The 18,495-nt window shown below is 47.2% G+C and overlaps 1 protein-coding gene across 5 annotated transcripts in view; it reads left to right on the top strand.

The window, feature by feature from the left end:
* Nucleotides 1-1,817: 1,817 nt before the first annotated feature.
* ERG (ETS transcription factor ERG) overlaps nucleotides 1,818-18,495 on the top strand; it is a 137,846-nt gene continuing 121,168 nt past the window's right edge. For 3 of the 5 annotated variants that reach the window (XM_086883968.1, XM_086883965.1, XM_086883967.1), the window contains exon 1: nucleotides 2,354-2,634. The gene's annotated coding sequence lies outside the window, so the exon portion shown is untranslated. Of the gene's footprint in view, nucleotides 1,937-2,347; nucleotides 2,635-18,495 lie in introns of those variants that run through there. The other 2 variants (XM_086883966.1, XM_086883969.1) reach the window with 2 other exon arrangements.

The raw sequence follows: 18,495 nt of genomic DNA, 5'->3' as shown, positions 1-18,495 counted from the left end.
CAGACTGGAGGATGTGAACCTTTAAAGGCCCTTTGCAGAATATCAAAAGAATGAGAGGATTATATTTAGCAGGTGTGACAGCCCACGCAGGACATTTCATTGTGAAAGGGGCTGACATGAACCAGGAACCGATACTTAAATTAATATAAAACATCTTGGGGGAAAGGTGTTTTCTTTTCTTTTTTAAGCATTGGGAAATCATAATGCTTTCTGGCTTCTTCAAAAGCGAGAGGTCCAAATATACAGGAGTCATCTGGCATGTAAAAATAAAAAGTCTGGGGAGGGGACACACACATAAAAACGCTTTGGATGAGGTTGGGAGGCAAACGTTGAGGGCCAGGGGGCCAAGAAACACCACTGTGAATTTTCCTGCCCTGCCTTGCTGCTGGCAGATCCAAGGATTTTCCCTCCCAGGGCAGGTGGCTGAGGGCAGAGGGGCAGGACTGGGACAGGGTGCCCTGTCTGGATCCTGGCACTGCATCAGCATCCTCCGTCCTGCCACCTCTCCTCGTCCCTTCCCTGGAGACACAACCCTTCATCACAGGGGTGCTTTTTTCTCAACACTCCTGCTTCTATTCCTATCACACCCTACCAAGCCTTGGAGTGGAAAACTTGACTCGGGACTTTGGTGGGGAGGCGTCCACGACTTTCGTGCTTCATTCACTACTGCGTGTTCCTAATTTTAGCCGAGCTGCTGCCTTTTGATTTTCCAAAGCTGCGGATTTAACGTCCAGCAGCTCGCGTTGTTTTCACGCCCACACGCTGAGGGCCACACGAGTGATGCTGCCCATCCACAGCAGGGGAGGCTGCGGGGAAGGAGGGGTGGGTGACAACGCTGTCCCCAACTCCCAGAAGGGACACCACAGGCTCACCAGGAGATCTCCATAGGTGGGTGCTGCAGTAGCAGAGGACACTCAGTGCCACTTTTTGGGGGTATTTTATCTCTTCACTCTGCTCATTCAAGCACCAGGTGGTTGCTTGGGACCTTTGGGATCTTTGTCACCCCAAAAAACACACATTAGGGGTAAAAAGGCCATTTTTCTGCTGGGGCTGCTCCAAAGGAGGGAGGTGTGTGGTTGCCTGGATGTGCGATATCAGGTACTCTTTGGCATCGAGAGAGTTAAAGGTGCTCGGCACCCACCAGCCCTGGTCTAGGCAGTGTCTAAAATCAGTCCTAGACCCGCTTTATTTTTTCCTTAAAAACAGGAAATGGAGCCCTGAAGGCTTTTTAACTGGAGAGGGAGAGTGAGGAGGGGGTATAGTCGCTCTGCCCATACCCAGCCCTGAGCCTGACCCAGACTTGGGGGTCTCTGTGTGTGTTTTTTTTTTTATTCCTTCTCCCTTTTTTTTTTTATTTTCTCCCCCCCCCTATTATTTTGGCAGACTTTTTGGAATGTCTGGGAGCTAAGGGCTTTGCTTCATGGAGCAGAATTCTGAAGCAAGAAAAAGAGAAAGTTATAGACTAAACCACAGAAATGTAAACATGTCTGCAGCTAAAATAACTCCACTTTCATTGAAAACACTCCTCGCTTACAATCAGACTTCTGTGTGCTATGCTCAATAAAACTGCATGCTAATAGCAACCAATTAATACATTATGTAGTTCTGCTTTAAAAACTGAGACGCTTTTAATTATTTTTTTTTTATATATAATTTTTTTTTTTTTAATTATTATTTTTAATTAAGGGACTACTGTGTTTTCTGCTGCGGACGCCGGTGCCGGGCGCTGACCGCTGGCGGAGAGCGGCGGGCGATGCCCGGCGGTGCGGCGGGGGCCGAGGCGTGCCCGGGGAAGGTCGGGGCGAGGCGGCGGCGGAGGGGACAAGCGGAGCCCCGGTAAGGAGCCCCAGGGCCGCCGGAGGGAGGGACGGGACAAGGGACAGGGGACAGGACGGGGCGCACCGCCCGCTTCTCCGCTGCCTTTCCTCCGTGCGAGGTGAGTGCCGATGGCAGCGCCGGGATGGGTCCCCTCTCCATCACCCCTGGGAGATGGGGCTGCAGCTTCGGCAGGACCAGCCTCCTCTGCTTCCCGCCCCGCACACACACACCTCGCTCCCCTTTTATTCCCGAGCATCCCGTTATTCCTCCCGCTGCCACCTGGTTTAGGGGCCAGGCTGGGATTCACGTCGGGTCCCCGCCACAGCCGCTCGCTTGTTCTCGCCCCTTCAAACGCGCTCTTGTTCCCCGCGCCGGGGGCGAAGCGGCCCCGCCGGGCCGGGCCGGGCCCCGCGTCCTCCCCCCGCGGGTCCCGCTCACCTCCAGCTCCGCCCGGCCCCTCCGCCCCCCCGAGCGCAGCCGGGGGAGGACGCGGGCACCGGGGGCGGGGGTCCCGGAGCGCCCCGGGCGCGGGGCCGCCCCGACGGCGGCGGGGGAGCCGGGCAGCGCCGGGAGCGGCGGCGGCGGCCGCGCTCGGCGATTGGAGAGAGAGGAAGAGGCGCCCGGAGCCGGGGGCCAGCGCGATGGGCTGAGCCCGTCCCGACTGAAGTGACTCACCGCAGTCGGCAACGCCGCCGTCCCCTGCCCGCTCCCTCACTCCCTCCCGAGCTCCCGCCGCTGGCGGCCGCTGCCTTCCCCCGGGCCGGCCCGCCCCGTCCCCCCTCCCCGGGAGCCCGGACTGACCCCAGCCGCAGCCCGGTAAGTGCTTTCCCTTGGCGGCCGCGATGGGGCGGGGGCGGCGAGCGGAGCCGTCGGGGCGATGGGTGAGGGCCCGGCCGGGGACACGGAGCGGGCGGGGCTCGCTGACCCTGAGGGCGGCTCGGGGACCGGCCCGGCTGTCCCCGGGCCGCTGGAGCCCGGCAGCCCCGAGGGCTCGGGGCATCCTCTGCGCGAACCCTGCCCGAGTTTCTTTGAAGTTTGGAAGGGTTAACGCTGTTTGGCTTCGGGCTGGCCGCTGGATTTTCGGGCAGAAGTGATACCGCGTTCTCCCTCGCCATCACTTTTCCCCACCTCTGGACCGTAATAGCAGCGTTGGTGCCTTTGTGATTCTTTCAGCAATTCATCATTCAGTTAACTCATAGCTTTTCAAAAGCTGGGCAGCTCTTGCACGTAGGAAAACCTTCAATTACCTGCGGCTGAGGGGAGTCTTGGTTGGGCTTGGTGCTTTTCAGAGTGAGGGATATGCGGGGCTCTGTTTTGGTGACCAGATGACTTCTCCGAGGAGTTTGGAGTGCACGTAATTGTATTTACAAAAGCTGGAGTTGCGAGTTCTGGCTAACATAAACTTCCATTCATTGCTGCCTTTGCTAAGAGCCCACGGTGTGGGGAAATGGCTCGTTCTTTAATGAAGTTTTTTTATTTGTGTTCTAAGCGTCGTTCTGTGAATTAACTCTGTTCTGAAGTAAGAGTTTGGAAATTACATTCTGCCCCATTCTGCCCATGTAATTTTGAGTCCATTAGGAAAACCGGGATAGGTCTATGAGCTGCACATGGAGAAATGTCACATTCCTTTGGTTTAACCCTTTGAGCACTTCCCTGGTTTCACTGAAACAAGTGAAGCAGACAAAGACAACTTCCCACTGGGGTATGAAATGTAAACTCTTGTCAGGATACATATATCAGGTATGTGATTTCAGACACACCTGAACTGAGAGAAAAATCAAGGGAGAGAAATAGATTATTTGATAGTTTCCCAGTCAGAAGTAAATAGGCATAAACAGACCAAGCCATACCTCATACAGGACAAATATATTTTTATGTTGATTGCCTGATTTGTTTCTTAAAGGACATTTATGAAAACAAAAGTATGGTACATTGGCATAGCAACATCAGTACTTATTTTCTCTTTCATATTCCGATGCGGGCAAACAATGGCAAATTCTTTGAAAAAGTTTCCAAGAAAAAATCTACCAGCTCCGAAAACATTTCAGGGTTTAAAGCTTTGAACAGCATCTGTCCCCACCTCCCACAATTTAGTCCCAAAGTTAAACAAATCATATAGTACTGGATAGAGTTACATGTTACAGGAATTTTATAAATGATCTGTCAGGATAAGTCCTAGGTGTGACTAGTCGGACTTTTTGCTCCTGAGGTGTTACTCCCTTTGGATTGTCATTTCTGCAGCATTTGGTTCTTAGAGATAGATTCTAATGGACATGTATATATTATACATGTTCTCCTTCTGATGGTTTTTAAGCAGTACTGCCTGTGGGGTTCTCTTGCTTTCTTTTAAATGAATTTGAGCTCTTTGTAAGGCACTACAGAAATCTGGGGGTGTGAGTCCATTGAGGACTCACGATGATGGCAACCATGAGCTTAAATCCCAGATTGTTCCAGACTCCAATAAGGAGTTGTGTCTCTCATCACAAGGATGCTCGTTTGTTTGTCCTTTCCAGCCTGGAACACCAGTTTGGGTCCCGCTGTTGTCGGTGTTCAAATGACAATTCCACCGAAGAGCCTGCCCTGTGAAAGTGTCTTTGCTACCTGCTCTGCTGTGGGAAGTTTATTTTCTGTGCATGCACAGCGCTGTGTAAACAAACAGAAAGCCCTGGGAAGACTGTGGCCGTCCCGTTGGTTTGAACAGCACCCCGTGAACAGAATGCCTGGCTACTGATGAGGCAAATCCTTTCCCACTGCGCTTTCTCCAAACCCCCAGAGCTTTGCTATCACTGCTGTCCCTCTGCAGAGTGTTTAATTTTGATGGCTTCGCTGTGATCCCTGAACACAGCAGTTCCTCCTCCCACGAGGATCAAAAAAAAACACGTGAGAAGCCTTTGTGGTGCTGATGGCATCTGGTAGCCCCAAAACCTTACACGTTACATTTCCTTTCCTCTCCTGAGCTTTACTCCACGAGTTACGAGCAGGTAACAACAAAATTATTTTAAAAGGTTGGGTCGAAACAAACCCCTTCCCTTGAATACCCACTGCACTGGGGTTTTGTTCCACTCTCAGGAAGCTTGCCATTTTCTTTCAAGTGAATAGTTGTTATTTTTTTTATTTTATTTTTTTCAGGAAAAGGCAGCCGTAAGGGCAAACTGTACTTCTTTGAATCATGTGGAAATCTGCTCTGTGGAAATCTGTGTCCCGAACTCGAGGTGGAAGTTGTTGACAGGGGGTAAGGTTGGAAAGGGCCCTTTGGGCCTGATCCATATCAGCTGAGGTCAGTGGGGCAGGCAGCCCTGAGTGCCTAAAGCTGCCCGCTGCTTTTCTGTGCAGCTGGGAAGGGATGCCAGGGATTAGTGCACGCTTTGTACGGCACTTCTCCTATACAGTTGATTTTAAACGTTTTCATTTAGGGGAAAAAAAAAAACCCAAAAAACAACAAAGTTCACACGGGGCAAAGATATTTTCAGCCTGAATTATAATGTTGTTTGTCTTGGGTTGGAAGAATTACCTTTTGTGCGATAACACCGCACTGGTTTTCATTATACCCACAACTGGCCGCTCTCACAGCCGCTGGAATATTTTTTACTTCCCAGGGTGGTTCTGGCCATGCCCTTTTTGACACGCAAGTTTCCCAGGAAAATCAAGCATTTTGTCTTTTTGGCTGAAGGTTTGAGTCCAAAAAATTTGTATCAATTTGTCTTTTTGGAAGACGGTGGTATCTAATCTAATCTATTTCCTTCACAGTGTAGTTAACTAGTGTAGGTAGAAAACTGGCAGTCTAAAATTACTTTGCTAAATTTAAATGTAAGTAAAAAGCAGGCAATAGGAAAAAATTAAAGGGTATATCTAAATATGGAGTTGTGGCCATATCTGTTATATTTAAACTGCATTTTAACCTCTTCTATTTATATTTAGTGGTCTGTGTATAATCTGGAGGGGTTAATTGAATTCAAGGAACAGAAATTTCACAATGAAATCCAAAGAGTTTATTCTGCTGTGGACACGGTACATGTCCTCGTTAATCAGCGATTTTCAAAAGTAAATCGTGTGCAGTGAGGTATTTTTTATGTTGTTTGAGAGCAAAAATGAGACTTTATCTAAAATTAGCATGAATGGATTTGCAACACGCCTGCTTTTCCTGCACTGCTGTGGCAGGAGGATCTCCTGCTGCCTTGGCACTTTTCCTTGTGTGGAGTGTGAGATTCCACCACAGCAATTATTTTCCTCAACTTACCCCCACTCAGAAATGCCCTTTTTTTATTTAAAAAGTGTCCACGGAATGTGGACTGTCCTTGCACGCTGCTTGCATCAGCTGCATCCCCTCCTTGGCACGGCTTCAATCCAACAAGGAAAAAACCCATTATTCCAGGAACAGAATACATAGTTATTTTTGTTTGATAATGCATCACATAAATATTAATCATCTGCCCAAAGGAAAAAAAACAATAAACACGTGTTTTCATTTTAGCTGGAGATACAACCAGCTTTGATAGGGGATGGTTGAAACCTCAGGGCCTCGAGCTGTAGCCACGCAACTCTGGCTGACCACAGTGGCTTAGGGAGTGGTTGCTGTGCACAGGTGAGGGTTTGGTTTTGCTTTGAGGCCTTCTGTGTTGAATCATTTTAATACTTACAACATGATACGGCGTCCAGGTAAATTACAACACCCTTATTCAAGGGCCTTGGCAGCAGCATTGCTTCACAAAGATGCCGTGCTCCTGCTTGGGCGCTCGGCAGCATCGCTGGGACATTCCAAAGCTGCTGCCTCTTCCAGGTGCTGCTCCCACCACCAAATGTTGCCTTCAGTTGTGTTTCAGGCCTCCTGAATTTGTCTGTAGCTGGAAGCCCCACACTCCTAATTAGCTGCTGATTGGGGAGGGCAAGGCTGGCTGTGGTGATGAGCACGGCGGCCGCGCGCGAGGCCGGTTCAGCAAATACCACCTCCAATGTGGTTTCAATCAGCTCTGCTCAGACACCCAAGTCCTGAGCTTCCTCCAGGAGGTCCCTAATGAAACAGCCTTGTTTTCTTTTCGCCTCGCAAAGGCACGGCAGCGGGAGGAAAGCCCTGATTGAGGCCGCACCGGCCGCGGCGGGAGAGCAATTTGGGGTGCTGGGCTGGACGGGGCAGCGCGAAGGTGTTGGAGCTGCAGGGTCTGGGGACTGGGAATGCTGCCCCTGGCCAACACTCAGCCCCTGCCCCAAGGAGAGCAGAGCAGGTCACAGCCCTGGCTGGGGCTGTGCAGGTGTGAGTGCTCAGGGGAAGGTTTCTCTCCCCTCATCCCAAATGCGCTGCCTGCTGAGTTAGCATCTTTTCCTCCTGCTTTTCACTCTCTGCTACAAGTGCTTGGTAAGGCTTTGTTTTCTTTAATTTTTTTTTTTCTTCTTTTTTCCTTCTTTTGGCTACTATTATGCTGTTAAAACATGCCTTGATTTATCAGCTGTTCAAGTAGTTTCATTTTTCTGGTTCTGGGAGCGTTGGCGTAGGAGGAGCAGCTTTTGCTGTCCTGTAGATGACTTGCCACAAAATGTTTTGTGGAATCTGATTGATTTCTTCTAATTTTTAAGGCATGTAGGCTTCCCAATTCCATAATTTTTGCATTGAGTTGATTACTTGTTTTTTAGCTTCTCAAGTATGGATATACATGGTCTATTTGACCTGATTTGGAAAAAAAAATCCTTCAACAAATCACTTGTATTTTAATTCTTAATAATTGTAATGCATGCAGTGTTGTTTAAATCAGTTGTGATTTTAATGCAATTAAATGCACATGTAAAAATCAGGGATTTAGAAAATTGCACAATGTATCTCTTTCTGTAAAAGAGATGTAAAAAAAATTGCAATCAAACAATTTTTATGGTTTATATTTTTCTGTGTAAGTAGAAAAAGGTTTTATACAGAAGGAAGTCTTGTAGTTATGCAGAAGGAAAGGCTTCTTAGCAAAATTCCGTTTTCTAAGGAGGCTTTGTCAGTTCTGAATAAACCCTGCAATAAATTTAAACCTGGTGGTTTAAAATTCTGTTTATAAAACGGACTGCTCTCTATAGAGTTCACAAATTATACACAAAGGATTAACTACTAAAGTAACATAAAGATGTTGCATTGCAACATGCACTGAGACTAAGCTGAAAAATCTGCTTGGAAAAGCAGCTGATCTGCAGGACTTGCAAAGCAGACGTGGGAAAAGTTCTCCATCATTTCTTTAAAGAACTGCTGTTGCTGTTCCACTGATTGTTCTGATTGTAGTTGTCTCTTCAAAGACTTATAGAAGGGTTGTTTTTTTTTTAACACAGGCTTGTGCAAAAATTTGCATTAAAAACAGGTTTGGAAAAGGAAAAAATTGAGGTTTTATTACCACATTAAGAGAAGATAAAGGATTTAATATCAAATCAAGACCTAGCTTAGTCCTGGTCGATATCTTGTGCCGTTTCTTAAATTTCATTACATTTGCCCACTATGTGAAGCTGGGAACTTGGACTGGTGCTCTTCATTCCTTTGCTGCATTTATAAGTTCTCTGGTATTTTTATGTATTTATAGCAAACAGTCTGTAGCAGTCTCTGTATCTCTTGCAACCAAGACAAGCCAAATCATCTGTCACCAATATGTGTGTCAACATCCTGACACCACCGAGTGCACCTTCCTTTGTAGGCACCTCCAAGGCTTCATTTCAGCAGAGCAATTCATCACCATCCTGAAATGAAGACCTTGAAGAAACCTGAACCTGGCCTCTTCCTTCTTCCATGCAGAGAAGTCAGTTCTAAGTGATGAGACTGAAAAATGGTTTTAGGAGAGTAGGATTCACCTCACCTCGCTGTAGCCATCCAAAAATCAAGGATCTGGCTGGCAGCAGTTGTGTAAATTCCAGCCTGGCCAGAGGACAGGTTAATCTTGCCAGTCTGAGACACAGTGATGCTCATTTGGGAAAGGCACTGAAGATGTAGAAGATGGTCCAGCAGCCTGGGGAGGAATTGGGGTTGTAGGACTGGGTGTTTTGGCTTTTACGTGGCTGGTGTGGAGTGCCCTGAATTCTGCATCCAGAGACAAATCCAGGCCTTCCAGCAGCTGATCTTAGGGAGACTGAAGGAAAAAAATGTAAGTGAAATATAGCAGAGAGACCAAATGAATAATACAGTCTGAGTGGAAATTATTATTATTGCTTATTTTATAATTTTAATTTTAAGGTTTAATTTTAAGTAAGCATAACAGTTCAATTTTTATCATCGAGCTTCCTTTTTGTTTAGAAATAGGAACATTAGAAATAGCAACAGAAAACCCTCTCATGCTTTTTGCACTGCTCTCTTAACTTCCTTGAAAAACTGAGTAAGACAACATTAGCCATCATTTCTTTTAGCCTCAGAGTAAGACAGGAATGGATTAATGCTGCTGCCTTTCTCTTAGGCATCTGTTCTGCTCATGAAGGTAATAATAACTATTTAAAGTGATTTTCTTTTTTTTTAGGCTGGTCCAACTGTATAGACGACAGCCTTGGGTGTATACTTTGATTAAATCTCTCAAAGCACAACTATGGAAAGTTTGTTTTTGACAGGCCCCGAGGTTTTGGCTTGTCAGGGGCAGTTTTTAGCCCCTTGATGACAGTGGTCCCTGCAAGGAGCACAGCTGAGCTGCAGAGCAGCTCTGTATGGAGCCGGTAGGGAAGGAGGGGCGAGCTCCCTGTTTGTTATTTGCTTGTGATTTCCACGACAGTTTACAGGAGACAGAGTTATAACCAAATGTGAGCCCAGGGAACTCGGCCTGTGGTCTGTCTGCAGAGCAGGAATGTGGGATGGGGGGTCAGGATCGGGCTGTTGAAGGATGCAGGAGCCAAGGTGAAGGGAATTTGGGCTGTCCTCCGCTCCTGTCCCTCTGGGCTAACAGCCCCCCGTGGGATGTGGCATTTGTGGCACTGGGGTGGGGCACTGCCCCCTCAGCCACCCACAGGGGCACAGCCAGCCCTCCCTTCTGACCCTTGGGCTCATCCTGACGGGTTTTGGTCCAAGATAGGATTTATATAACTCCCCCTTTGGTGTGTTGATGCCGCAGGACTAGAGAGGAGTGAGAAGTACTAAAAATCTATTTTGGTCACTAAAGTAAGCAGACATGACTCAGAATACTCACTGGGAACAGATCTGCTGGATGAAAAGGTGCCATTTTTACATAGTCACTTTTCTGAATGTGCCCTTTAAACTCTTACCAAAATAGAATCCTTTCTCTGGCACTTCTCTTGGGAGGCAGGAACAGGAGTGAGAGCGGGGACGTTTGCTGCGCTCCAGCCCCTGCTTTGGAACCAGACAAACTGCACACGTTTTGTAAGGTGAATGTAACGTGTGTTTAACACCAGGAAGAGCAGAAAGAAGGCATTTGAAATTCATGGGGAGGGGATTTGGGCTTGGATAGTTTTATCATTTGTGGTGGAAAAGCGTGATCCCTCGTTCCTGCCTGTTAGGGTGGGATGAATTCTGGCCAGTGCTCTGCATGGGTTTCTGGCATCCTCGTGTCCCTGCAGGAGCAGGTTTGGATCAGTGGGCTTGTCTGGAGCACAGAGAGGCTCCCTTTGACCACTGCCTCGGGTTCCTCTTGGACTGAGTGGCCTCGGCTAAAAATGAGCCTGAAACCACACTGACGTAATCTGTGTTTATGGACCTGCGAGGAAACAAATCATCGCTGGCAAGCAGAGCCCCAGCCTGCTTGTCCCTCACATGAGGGGCAAGTTCTCCCTGCACTGGTGAGCCCAGGGCCCCCCCAGCTCCTGGGCAGGCTGATGGAGCCCAGTCCAACCCAATCCCCATCCCTGTAAACTCTCATCTGCATTCCATGGAAAGGATTAGCAAGGCAAATCGTTTCACTAAAAGTCACTCTCGGCTAAGTAGGTGATACTGAATTTTTGAACTCTTCTCGTCTCTTTCTCGTTTTTAATGGTTTGCTAGGAAGCTGGAGCCTGGCTGGTGCACGGAAACTCAAAACCAGTGGTGTAAGCACACCACATGTGCTCCTGGGTGTTTGACAGTCCTGTTGTTCTCCTTTGGAGAAGAAAAACAACAAGCCTGTTTTAACATATTTACCACTTCCAGTTGGTTTTACATGGAAAAAGAACACCAACCCATAAACTCCTCTTCCTTCTCTGTTCCAGAATAACCCGTGAAAGACTTTGAAAACTCTGAGTTTCTATTCAGTGGATGAAATCCTGTCCTTGCTGAAGTGGCTGAAGCTTCTCTGATGGTTTTCAGGGGGGCAGAGCTCTTCAGCTGAAGCGTTTCTTCCTCACGATTCTGCTGGGGGTGGAAAGTCCTGGAAGTGTTTTCACTGCTGCTTTCCTAAAGCCTTAATTCCCCCCAGTTGCTAGAGCATTTAAAGGCACCGTCTTTTTCTCACAGGAAACAGCCACTGCTTTTTCTCTTGATAAAATTTCCCTCATATGAGTTCAGAGAATTTCCACTTTCTCTGTGTGGGCTCATCTTTCATAGAGGAGGAGACACGGGTCATACGCCTGCAGATCTCACAACTCCCTCCTGCTCCATCTCTGGCCTCCTCCCAGTCCCTTGGCAGGCAGGAGTCAGTGAAGATTTGCTGTCGAGGTCTCCTGTTTTAATTCCTAGCTGGACCTGGTAGCTTCCTCTTCCTGGGGAATCCTATATTTTCTGGTTTAAATTTGAAAGGCGTTTTGGATGTGATGACATTTACAGCCAAAGCAGATCACCTCTAATGTTGTCTCCTTCTCTTGAGGCATGACAGGTGATCTCAACAGGCAAGAAAAGGGAGGAAAATCCCAGCAGGCTTGTGGGACACAGGATTGTCACTAACCCAGCTCTGAATAGCCCTGGGGATGGTCCTCCCTTCTCAGCCCCACTTGTGTTGTCTGAAGGGAAACCTTCAACTCCAGTATTTGAGTAGAGCTGGTTTAGAAGTTTTCTGTGCTCCAGAAACACAGAATCACTAAGTTTGGAAACCTTCAAAATCATGGAGTCCCAGCTGTGCCCGATGCCCACCTTGTCCCCAGCCCAGAGCCCTGAGTGCCACCTCCAGGTGACACCTGCAGGGATGGGCACTGCAAAGCTCCCTGGGCAGCCCCTGCCATGGCCTGAGCTCCCTTTCCATGGGCAAATTCCTGCTGCTGCCCACCCTGAGCCTCCCCTGGCCCAGCCTGAGGCCTGAGCTCTCCTCCTGTCCCTGTTCCCTGGCAGCAGAGCCCGACCCCCCCGGCTGTCCCCTCCTGCCAGGGACTTGTGCAGAGCCACAAGGGCCCCCTGAGCCTCCTTTGCTCCAGGCTCAGCCCCTTTCCCAGCTCCCTCAGCCCCTCCTGGGGCTCCAGCCCCTTCCCAGCTCCGTTCCCTGCCCTGGACACGCTGCAGCCCCTCCAGGGCTCTCCTGCACCAGCCACAACTGGAGCCAGCCCTGGAGGGGCCTCTCAGAGCCAGCACAGAGGGACAATCCCTGCCCTGCTCCTGCTGGACACACAATTCCTCACCCAGGGACAGAGGGAATGAATGAGGCACTGGGCTTCTAGGTGAACTAAATGTTACTGTTGTAGTACTACAATTAGAAGGGTTTTAAATGAGGTATTGACAGCAGTTGAGAACTGGTTCTCCACTGTGCTGCTGGCAGGCACTGAGATGTGCACCAGCTCCTAAGGGGAGCAGGCTGTGAGAGCAACTCATTAACCAGTTACTCCACAGTGCTCTTTCTCCACATATGGTGTGAGGGCTGCTGGGGGTCTGGAAGACATTAAAGCATGGTCTGAGAAAGGGCTGCACAGGAAAGGCAACAAATAACCCCACAGAGACAGATCCCCATTCCCACACCGCTGCCAGGTACGTGCCCGTGTCACCCTGAGCCAGGGAGCTGTGCCAGGATCAATTCCCTCACCCTCCTGGGACGAGCCCAGATAGGTGAATTGTGAGTAATTGCACATGAGGGGAACCTCTGCTTGGTCACATCCACGTGGAGCAAGTCCTTTAGTGTTAAAGAGGATGAATATTTGCCTCTTCTTCCATGTGCTCTAGCCTCATGGGATGGGCTGAGGGATGCTGTTTCCACATCCGTGTTTCCAGTGGTAATGAATGCTACGGGGAAGCGGACGGCGGTGAGCCCATTTCCTTCACAGTGGGAGGAAAGTAGTAATTCAGGAGACCATTAAACATTAGAAATACCTCTGCGAGGTCCCTACAAAGACACACTCCATTTAGATTAAAGTCCCGTAGGGCCAATTACCTGGGAAGAACATAAGAACTTAAACAAAAGCTGAGTTAGGTATGCTGCCCACCAATGGCTTCGAGCAAGAATGGATGCAGTGAGGAAACACCCGTGTGTATTATGAAAGTGAGAACACTGAGAGTAGGTCTGTGTAATAACCCACTTTTACTCTTCCCCCAGGATCAGTGTGAACAGGAAATACCTGTGGCATGCTTGCTTTTCCTGGAGATGACAGCAACCGTTTGGCAACTGCTTTGTTCGATGCTTTTCGAAACGTTGGGCTGTTGTTTTATGAATGTGCTCTGATTTTTTGGCTGCCAGAGCCTTTGTGCTTGGCTTTCTACCCTTCCTAAAGTTGCCCATTTCCATTCCAGCCCTGGATACTTCTCTTTGAGTGCCCTCAGGTAGCTGTGAGGATACCTCTGTTTTTCTCCATGTGGCTGTTGGGATGAGGCTTGCGAAAAAAAAAGGGAAGCCAACAAAAGTCCCTTATGATCCCTGTGTGAAAATAATCTCTATGGCCTGTGCTCATCTGCGTGGGTGGCTCTGGACTCATGGAGATGGAGGGTTTAGGCAAGTAAAGCTGAAACACTTTGTTTCTGTCAGTGTTTTCTACCAGTGGGCTGAGTGTTTTGCACAAGATTACAAGGCAGAGTTTGATCCCAACACTGGGATTAAAACCTGCCTTTGCTTCAGTTGCTAGACCCCGATTTTATTTGAACATGTAACCATTTACAGTTTGTCCTGAGCCCCAGAGTGCACTGATCCTTCAGGCAAGGGATTTTGAAAATGAGTCAGTTTTAAGACACTGGAGCAACATGTTCCTTAAAGTGTTTACTGATGCAAATTGCTGCCTGGTCTTGAAATGGCCTCCTCCCTTTAACATCATAAAAGAGCTCTCTTAAGAGAAGACACAATAAACAGTCTGAGGTCTAATAAGTGAACAAGCGAGGCTGAAAGGTTTTAAAATACTGCTTGCTTAAATAAGAGTCATTAACATTGTAACTGATAATGAGAAAAACGCTCATGCCATTAGTGGTTTACCACTTTGGTTCCGAGAGGATAAAAACAGCTTCGTAAAAGAGACCGCAGACTGTCCATTTTCAGCCTCAGTGCAGGGCAAACGCTTCAGGAAAAATACAAACCCCATAATTTAAAATAATAATTTAGTATTTGTGTTTGGGAAGAGTGCTCAAAGTGCCTTCTGAACGCAGGAGAGTGTGGTGATGTGTGAGCCCCAGCACTGGGTGTCCTTGCCTTGGTGCTGTGGTGGGACTTTGGCTCATCCACCTGCTGGGAGCAGTGCAGGAGCAGCCTCTGACTTCCTTTGGCATCCCCATCTGCATGGGGAAAGCTGAATTTGCATTTTCCAGGTAGTGGCCCAGGGCTCAGTGGGTACCTGAGGATCCTTCCAAGTGATCCTTGCTGTTTCCTGCTGGAGGAGTAGGGGAGTTTTTGGCAAATGGTGAAATTTCAGTCCCAGCTTGGCTTGCTGGTGGAAGGAATAAAAGATGATGCTGGGTCTGGGAGGGACTCAGTGCCTGAGGGCACTGCTGGGACCTGGTGGCTGAGGAGCAGTGGCAGCAGCAGTGGCGTGACCTTGTTCACCTTGACCACCTGGGACAGGTGATCTTTTCTTTAAGTATGGTTCCTCCTTCTTCTGCACCTCTTCTTCCTCTGGGCTCTGTGTCCTGCTCAGTGTTTGGCCTCAGCCAGGACTTTGACAATCACAGAATGAATGAGCTGAGCTGGAAGGGACCTTAAAGATCATCTTCTTCCAATCCCCAAGAAAACCTGGTGTTTTGTCCGGGCAAAGCAAAGTTTGGGACTCATTGTGCTGCGTTCCTTGTCTTTAGTAAGGAACTGGAAATGAGGGCAGGAGGAGGATGAATTGAAATGCATTTTCAGACCATCTCTAGTTGTAAATCCAGCTGCCCTGGCTTTTACTGATGCCTCCTACTGATGCTGCATCGACCACAGGCTTCGCTCTTACGTAAAGATGGAAAGTTCCCCCGGCTCCCCCCGTGAAAATAAGTGCTGTGCCTTATTCAAAATGAGAACTCCATCAAGGCAGGAGCACAGCTGGGCCAATGACAAGAGAAACAGAGCGGTGCCAGGGTGAATTTTTATGGAAATGCTCTCTGAATAGTATTTCCATGAAAAGGCAACTTACTTGCAGATGGAGGCTGCATTGCATGAAGGAGAGTGTGTTGTACCACACCCTGAATCTGTCAAGGTCTATAAACTTTTCACATATTTTAAGTTCAGGCAACAGAGAGGCAATATTTAAGACACAAAGGTTTTCTTCTTTATGTCAGTGTAATTATGTTATCCCCAGAGGAAGAAAATGTAAGCCAGGGGAAAATAAAAAGGGAAGTTTGTAGAAGAAACATTTCAAATATAAAGTAAAGGTCAAATATAATTTGAAATAGAAAGCAAATTGATCTATCAGAAAGGACACTTTTCAGGATCATAGAATGATCCTAATTTGACATTTCAACAGCATCCTAGAGATAGCAATGATAGATTTTTGTCAGGGGGTGTGGTGGTCCTTTTAGTGGAGGAGCATGGGATGGCTTAAAAACTGCAAAACCTTTTCCCTGTTGATGGCAATGGCACTTTTCTTGTTCACATCACCAGAAAAAAAAGATGAGAGGAACTGTGTAAAAAGCAAGAAATAAAGGATAGTTGATATTCAAAAGGTGGGAGAGGGGAAAAACCTGATCTAAATCTTGAAACCGGCACAGTTGGATTTATTTAAACACCTTTTTTTGAGTTGTTGTAGCCTTCTCAATGGGTTGGTTTCCAAACTGCCTGACTGATTTCACTGCAGACTTAGTGGCTATCAGCAGAGATTCTCCAAAAGGTGATTTTGGAAACGAGTCAATTTTCCACTGTTTCTAGGACTTTTTCATGTCATACCAATCAAGTTTGAAATGTGCTGAGAGAGAAGTTCTTGAGACAGCCTTGATGGTTTTTTTTAGCCTTTTCCTGTGTGTTGCTTTCTGAAATAAATGGGAATGCATTTTTTAATTTATGATGGCTTATAACTTGATGTCAGGGCTGTTGTAAGAATAATAATCAAGGATTGTTATACTGACTTGATTGCTTACATTTCCTTTTGGCACTGCCAGTGGTAAGCCAGAGGTAATAACACTAAACATACTCCTCTGTCATCCTCTCAAAACTTGTCACCACAGACTAGAAGATGATGGTGCGTGTGTTTTAAAGCCAAAGGCGTTTGTCAAATGCCATGATGGCTTCATAAAGGTCTGCAGTGGAGATCCCATTACAAGGAAAACTTTGGCCTTGACTCTAGGAGATGGGAGTAGAGATGAGTGACAGCCATTCTTAAACTGCTGGGTTTGAGAAATGGGAAAAAACCAAACTGAAAAGGAACCTCAGCAGGGGACTGCGAGTTTGTGAGTAGATTTGGTGGTGGCACTGCAGGGTCAGGAGATGGGCTCTGTAAGGGCTTGGTGGGGCTGTTGCTCCCTCATTCTGATGTCAGTCTATTCCCTGCATCCCATGGAGTTGGGGATCCACAGTTTTGGAGGCATTTACAGAGAAATGACCGGGAATCACCTGCCAGCAGCACCTGGGGGTGCATCCCCCTTACTCAGTGACAGTGGGACGTGTCCTTGCTCCTCCCTCTGAACTCCCCAAACTCATCTAATAAACTCAATAAGCCAGGCAAAGGCATCAGTAGCGAGTGCTGACAGGGGTGGAACACCCCTGGGATGGAGCAGGGGATCCTGTTACCCCCTGTCCAGCTACACAGACTTCCAGCTGGCAGAGAATGGATGTTAACCCTTTCAAAGATCTCCTGGTGAGCACAGAATGGCAAGAAAGTGCTTCTGACGTCCCTGAGGTTTGGCTTTAAAAGGTTTGTGTCAGCACAGAAGGGCCACAGGGAAGCCCAAGTGGCTCAGCAGATCTGGGGGATGATGGCAGTGGCTGTCCCAGGGTGGTGAGGGCAGGGCTGGGTTCAATCTGGCACAGGCAATGAAGTGTTGGAGCTGTGCTTTCATGCCCCTTGATTTCCAGCCTGCTCTTTATCTGGGGCCCTTTATCATCTCTCACATCCTTACAGGCACATCTCTCTACAAGAAGCAGCTCATTTCTCCTAAAAAGAAGAAAAATCAGTTTGCATCAGTGCACGACTGCCTTCTGTCTCTGCTGAACCCACCCCACAGCCACAAACATTGGCATGCACCCCTTGCTTTGCACAAGCAACATCTCCAGGTTATTTCCCCAGTACTTTTATTGTTCAGTCCACTACAGGAAGGGTTCAGGGAGTATATCCAGAAAGATGTTTTTGTTCCCCCACCATGGGTTTCAGTCCCAAGACTGCCAATTAAATTATCCCATAAATCCTCCATTATAGGTAGTAAAACCTAATTTTAGATTTCCTGCCTGCTCTAGTGTCCTGCCTGATTGCTACCAGTTGGAGAGAGGCTCAACCTGTTAAGCAGACAATTGCAGTGAATTGGCTGTTTCTTTCTGTGCCACATGTGGAGAACTTTTTAATATCTGGCATTTGGTCATAATTCTCCTCGGTTATTTTCTACCTTTTAGTAGCTCAAATGTTGGAGGTTTTTTGTTGGGTTGGGGTTTTTTTTGTTGTTTTTGGTTTTTTTTTTTTTTTTTTGGGGGTTGAAAACCAGACATCTGCAATTTATTCTTTTGTCAAAATGTTTGTGAGAGAAAATGCTGTGGATAAGGAACAATGTTATTCTGACTTCACCACTGAAACATTAATAGCTTTAAAGCAGTTTTTATATAATTCTGTTTAAAAGCACTTTGTTAATAGAGCTAGCACACTTCTGTGTAAGCTGAAAATGTCTCAGATTATCTGAATAGTTTTTCATTCTTGTTCAAATATAAATATATTATTTAGCTGAAGTGCTGATTTTCTTGAGGGCACCTTCTTCTGATCACATTTTTATAAAAGAGCCTTCATTTTACATACAGTCTTACTAAAAATTCCTATTTTACTCTGAGCATAAATGACATATTTGCTTGGTATCCTTATTCCTAAGATTTACTGAGGGACACTAACAGATAAATTTGTGACAGAAAGTAGGTTGGTCATGTGAATAAGGTGTCAGTGCTTTGATCATTGGACAGAGAGGTATTTGTGTTTGAATTTGCCTTTGTCACTGAGATTGAAATAGATTCATGAGTCTGTGAGGAAAACTGGAGCATAAATACTATGAGAAACTAATAATTTTTTGTTTGTTTGGTTGGTTTTTTGCTAGACCTGTTGTTGTTCACTTGGCAAAATTCCTGGCCAAATCACAGATTTGGATTCTCTGGAGGCACCTGTGGATATCTTGCACCTCCACAAAGGACTGCTTGTGTTTCCTGCTTGGATAAATTGATGATGTTTTAACAACTCTGTGACAAACCAGGAAGGTGTGTGACAGTTGGGAAGGGACTTTTCCATCTCCAGAGTAAGGTGACAACAAGATTAATTCAAGATACC

Source organism: Cyanistes caeruleus, chromosome 3, assembly GCF_971803275.1.
Source record: "Cyanistes caeruleus chromosome 3, bCyaCae1.hap1.1, whole genome shotgun sequence".
Taxonomy (NCBI): Eukaryota; Metazoa; Chordata; class Aves; order Passeriformes; family Paridae; genus Cyanistes; species Cyanistes caeruleus.
The sequence above is the reverse complement of the archived record's forward strand: the minus strand, read 5'-3'. Positions and strand labels throughout refer to the sequence as shown.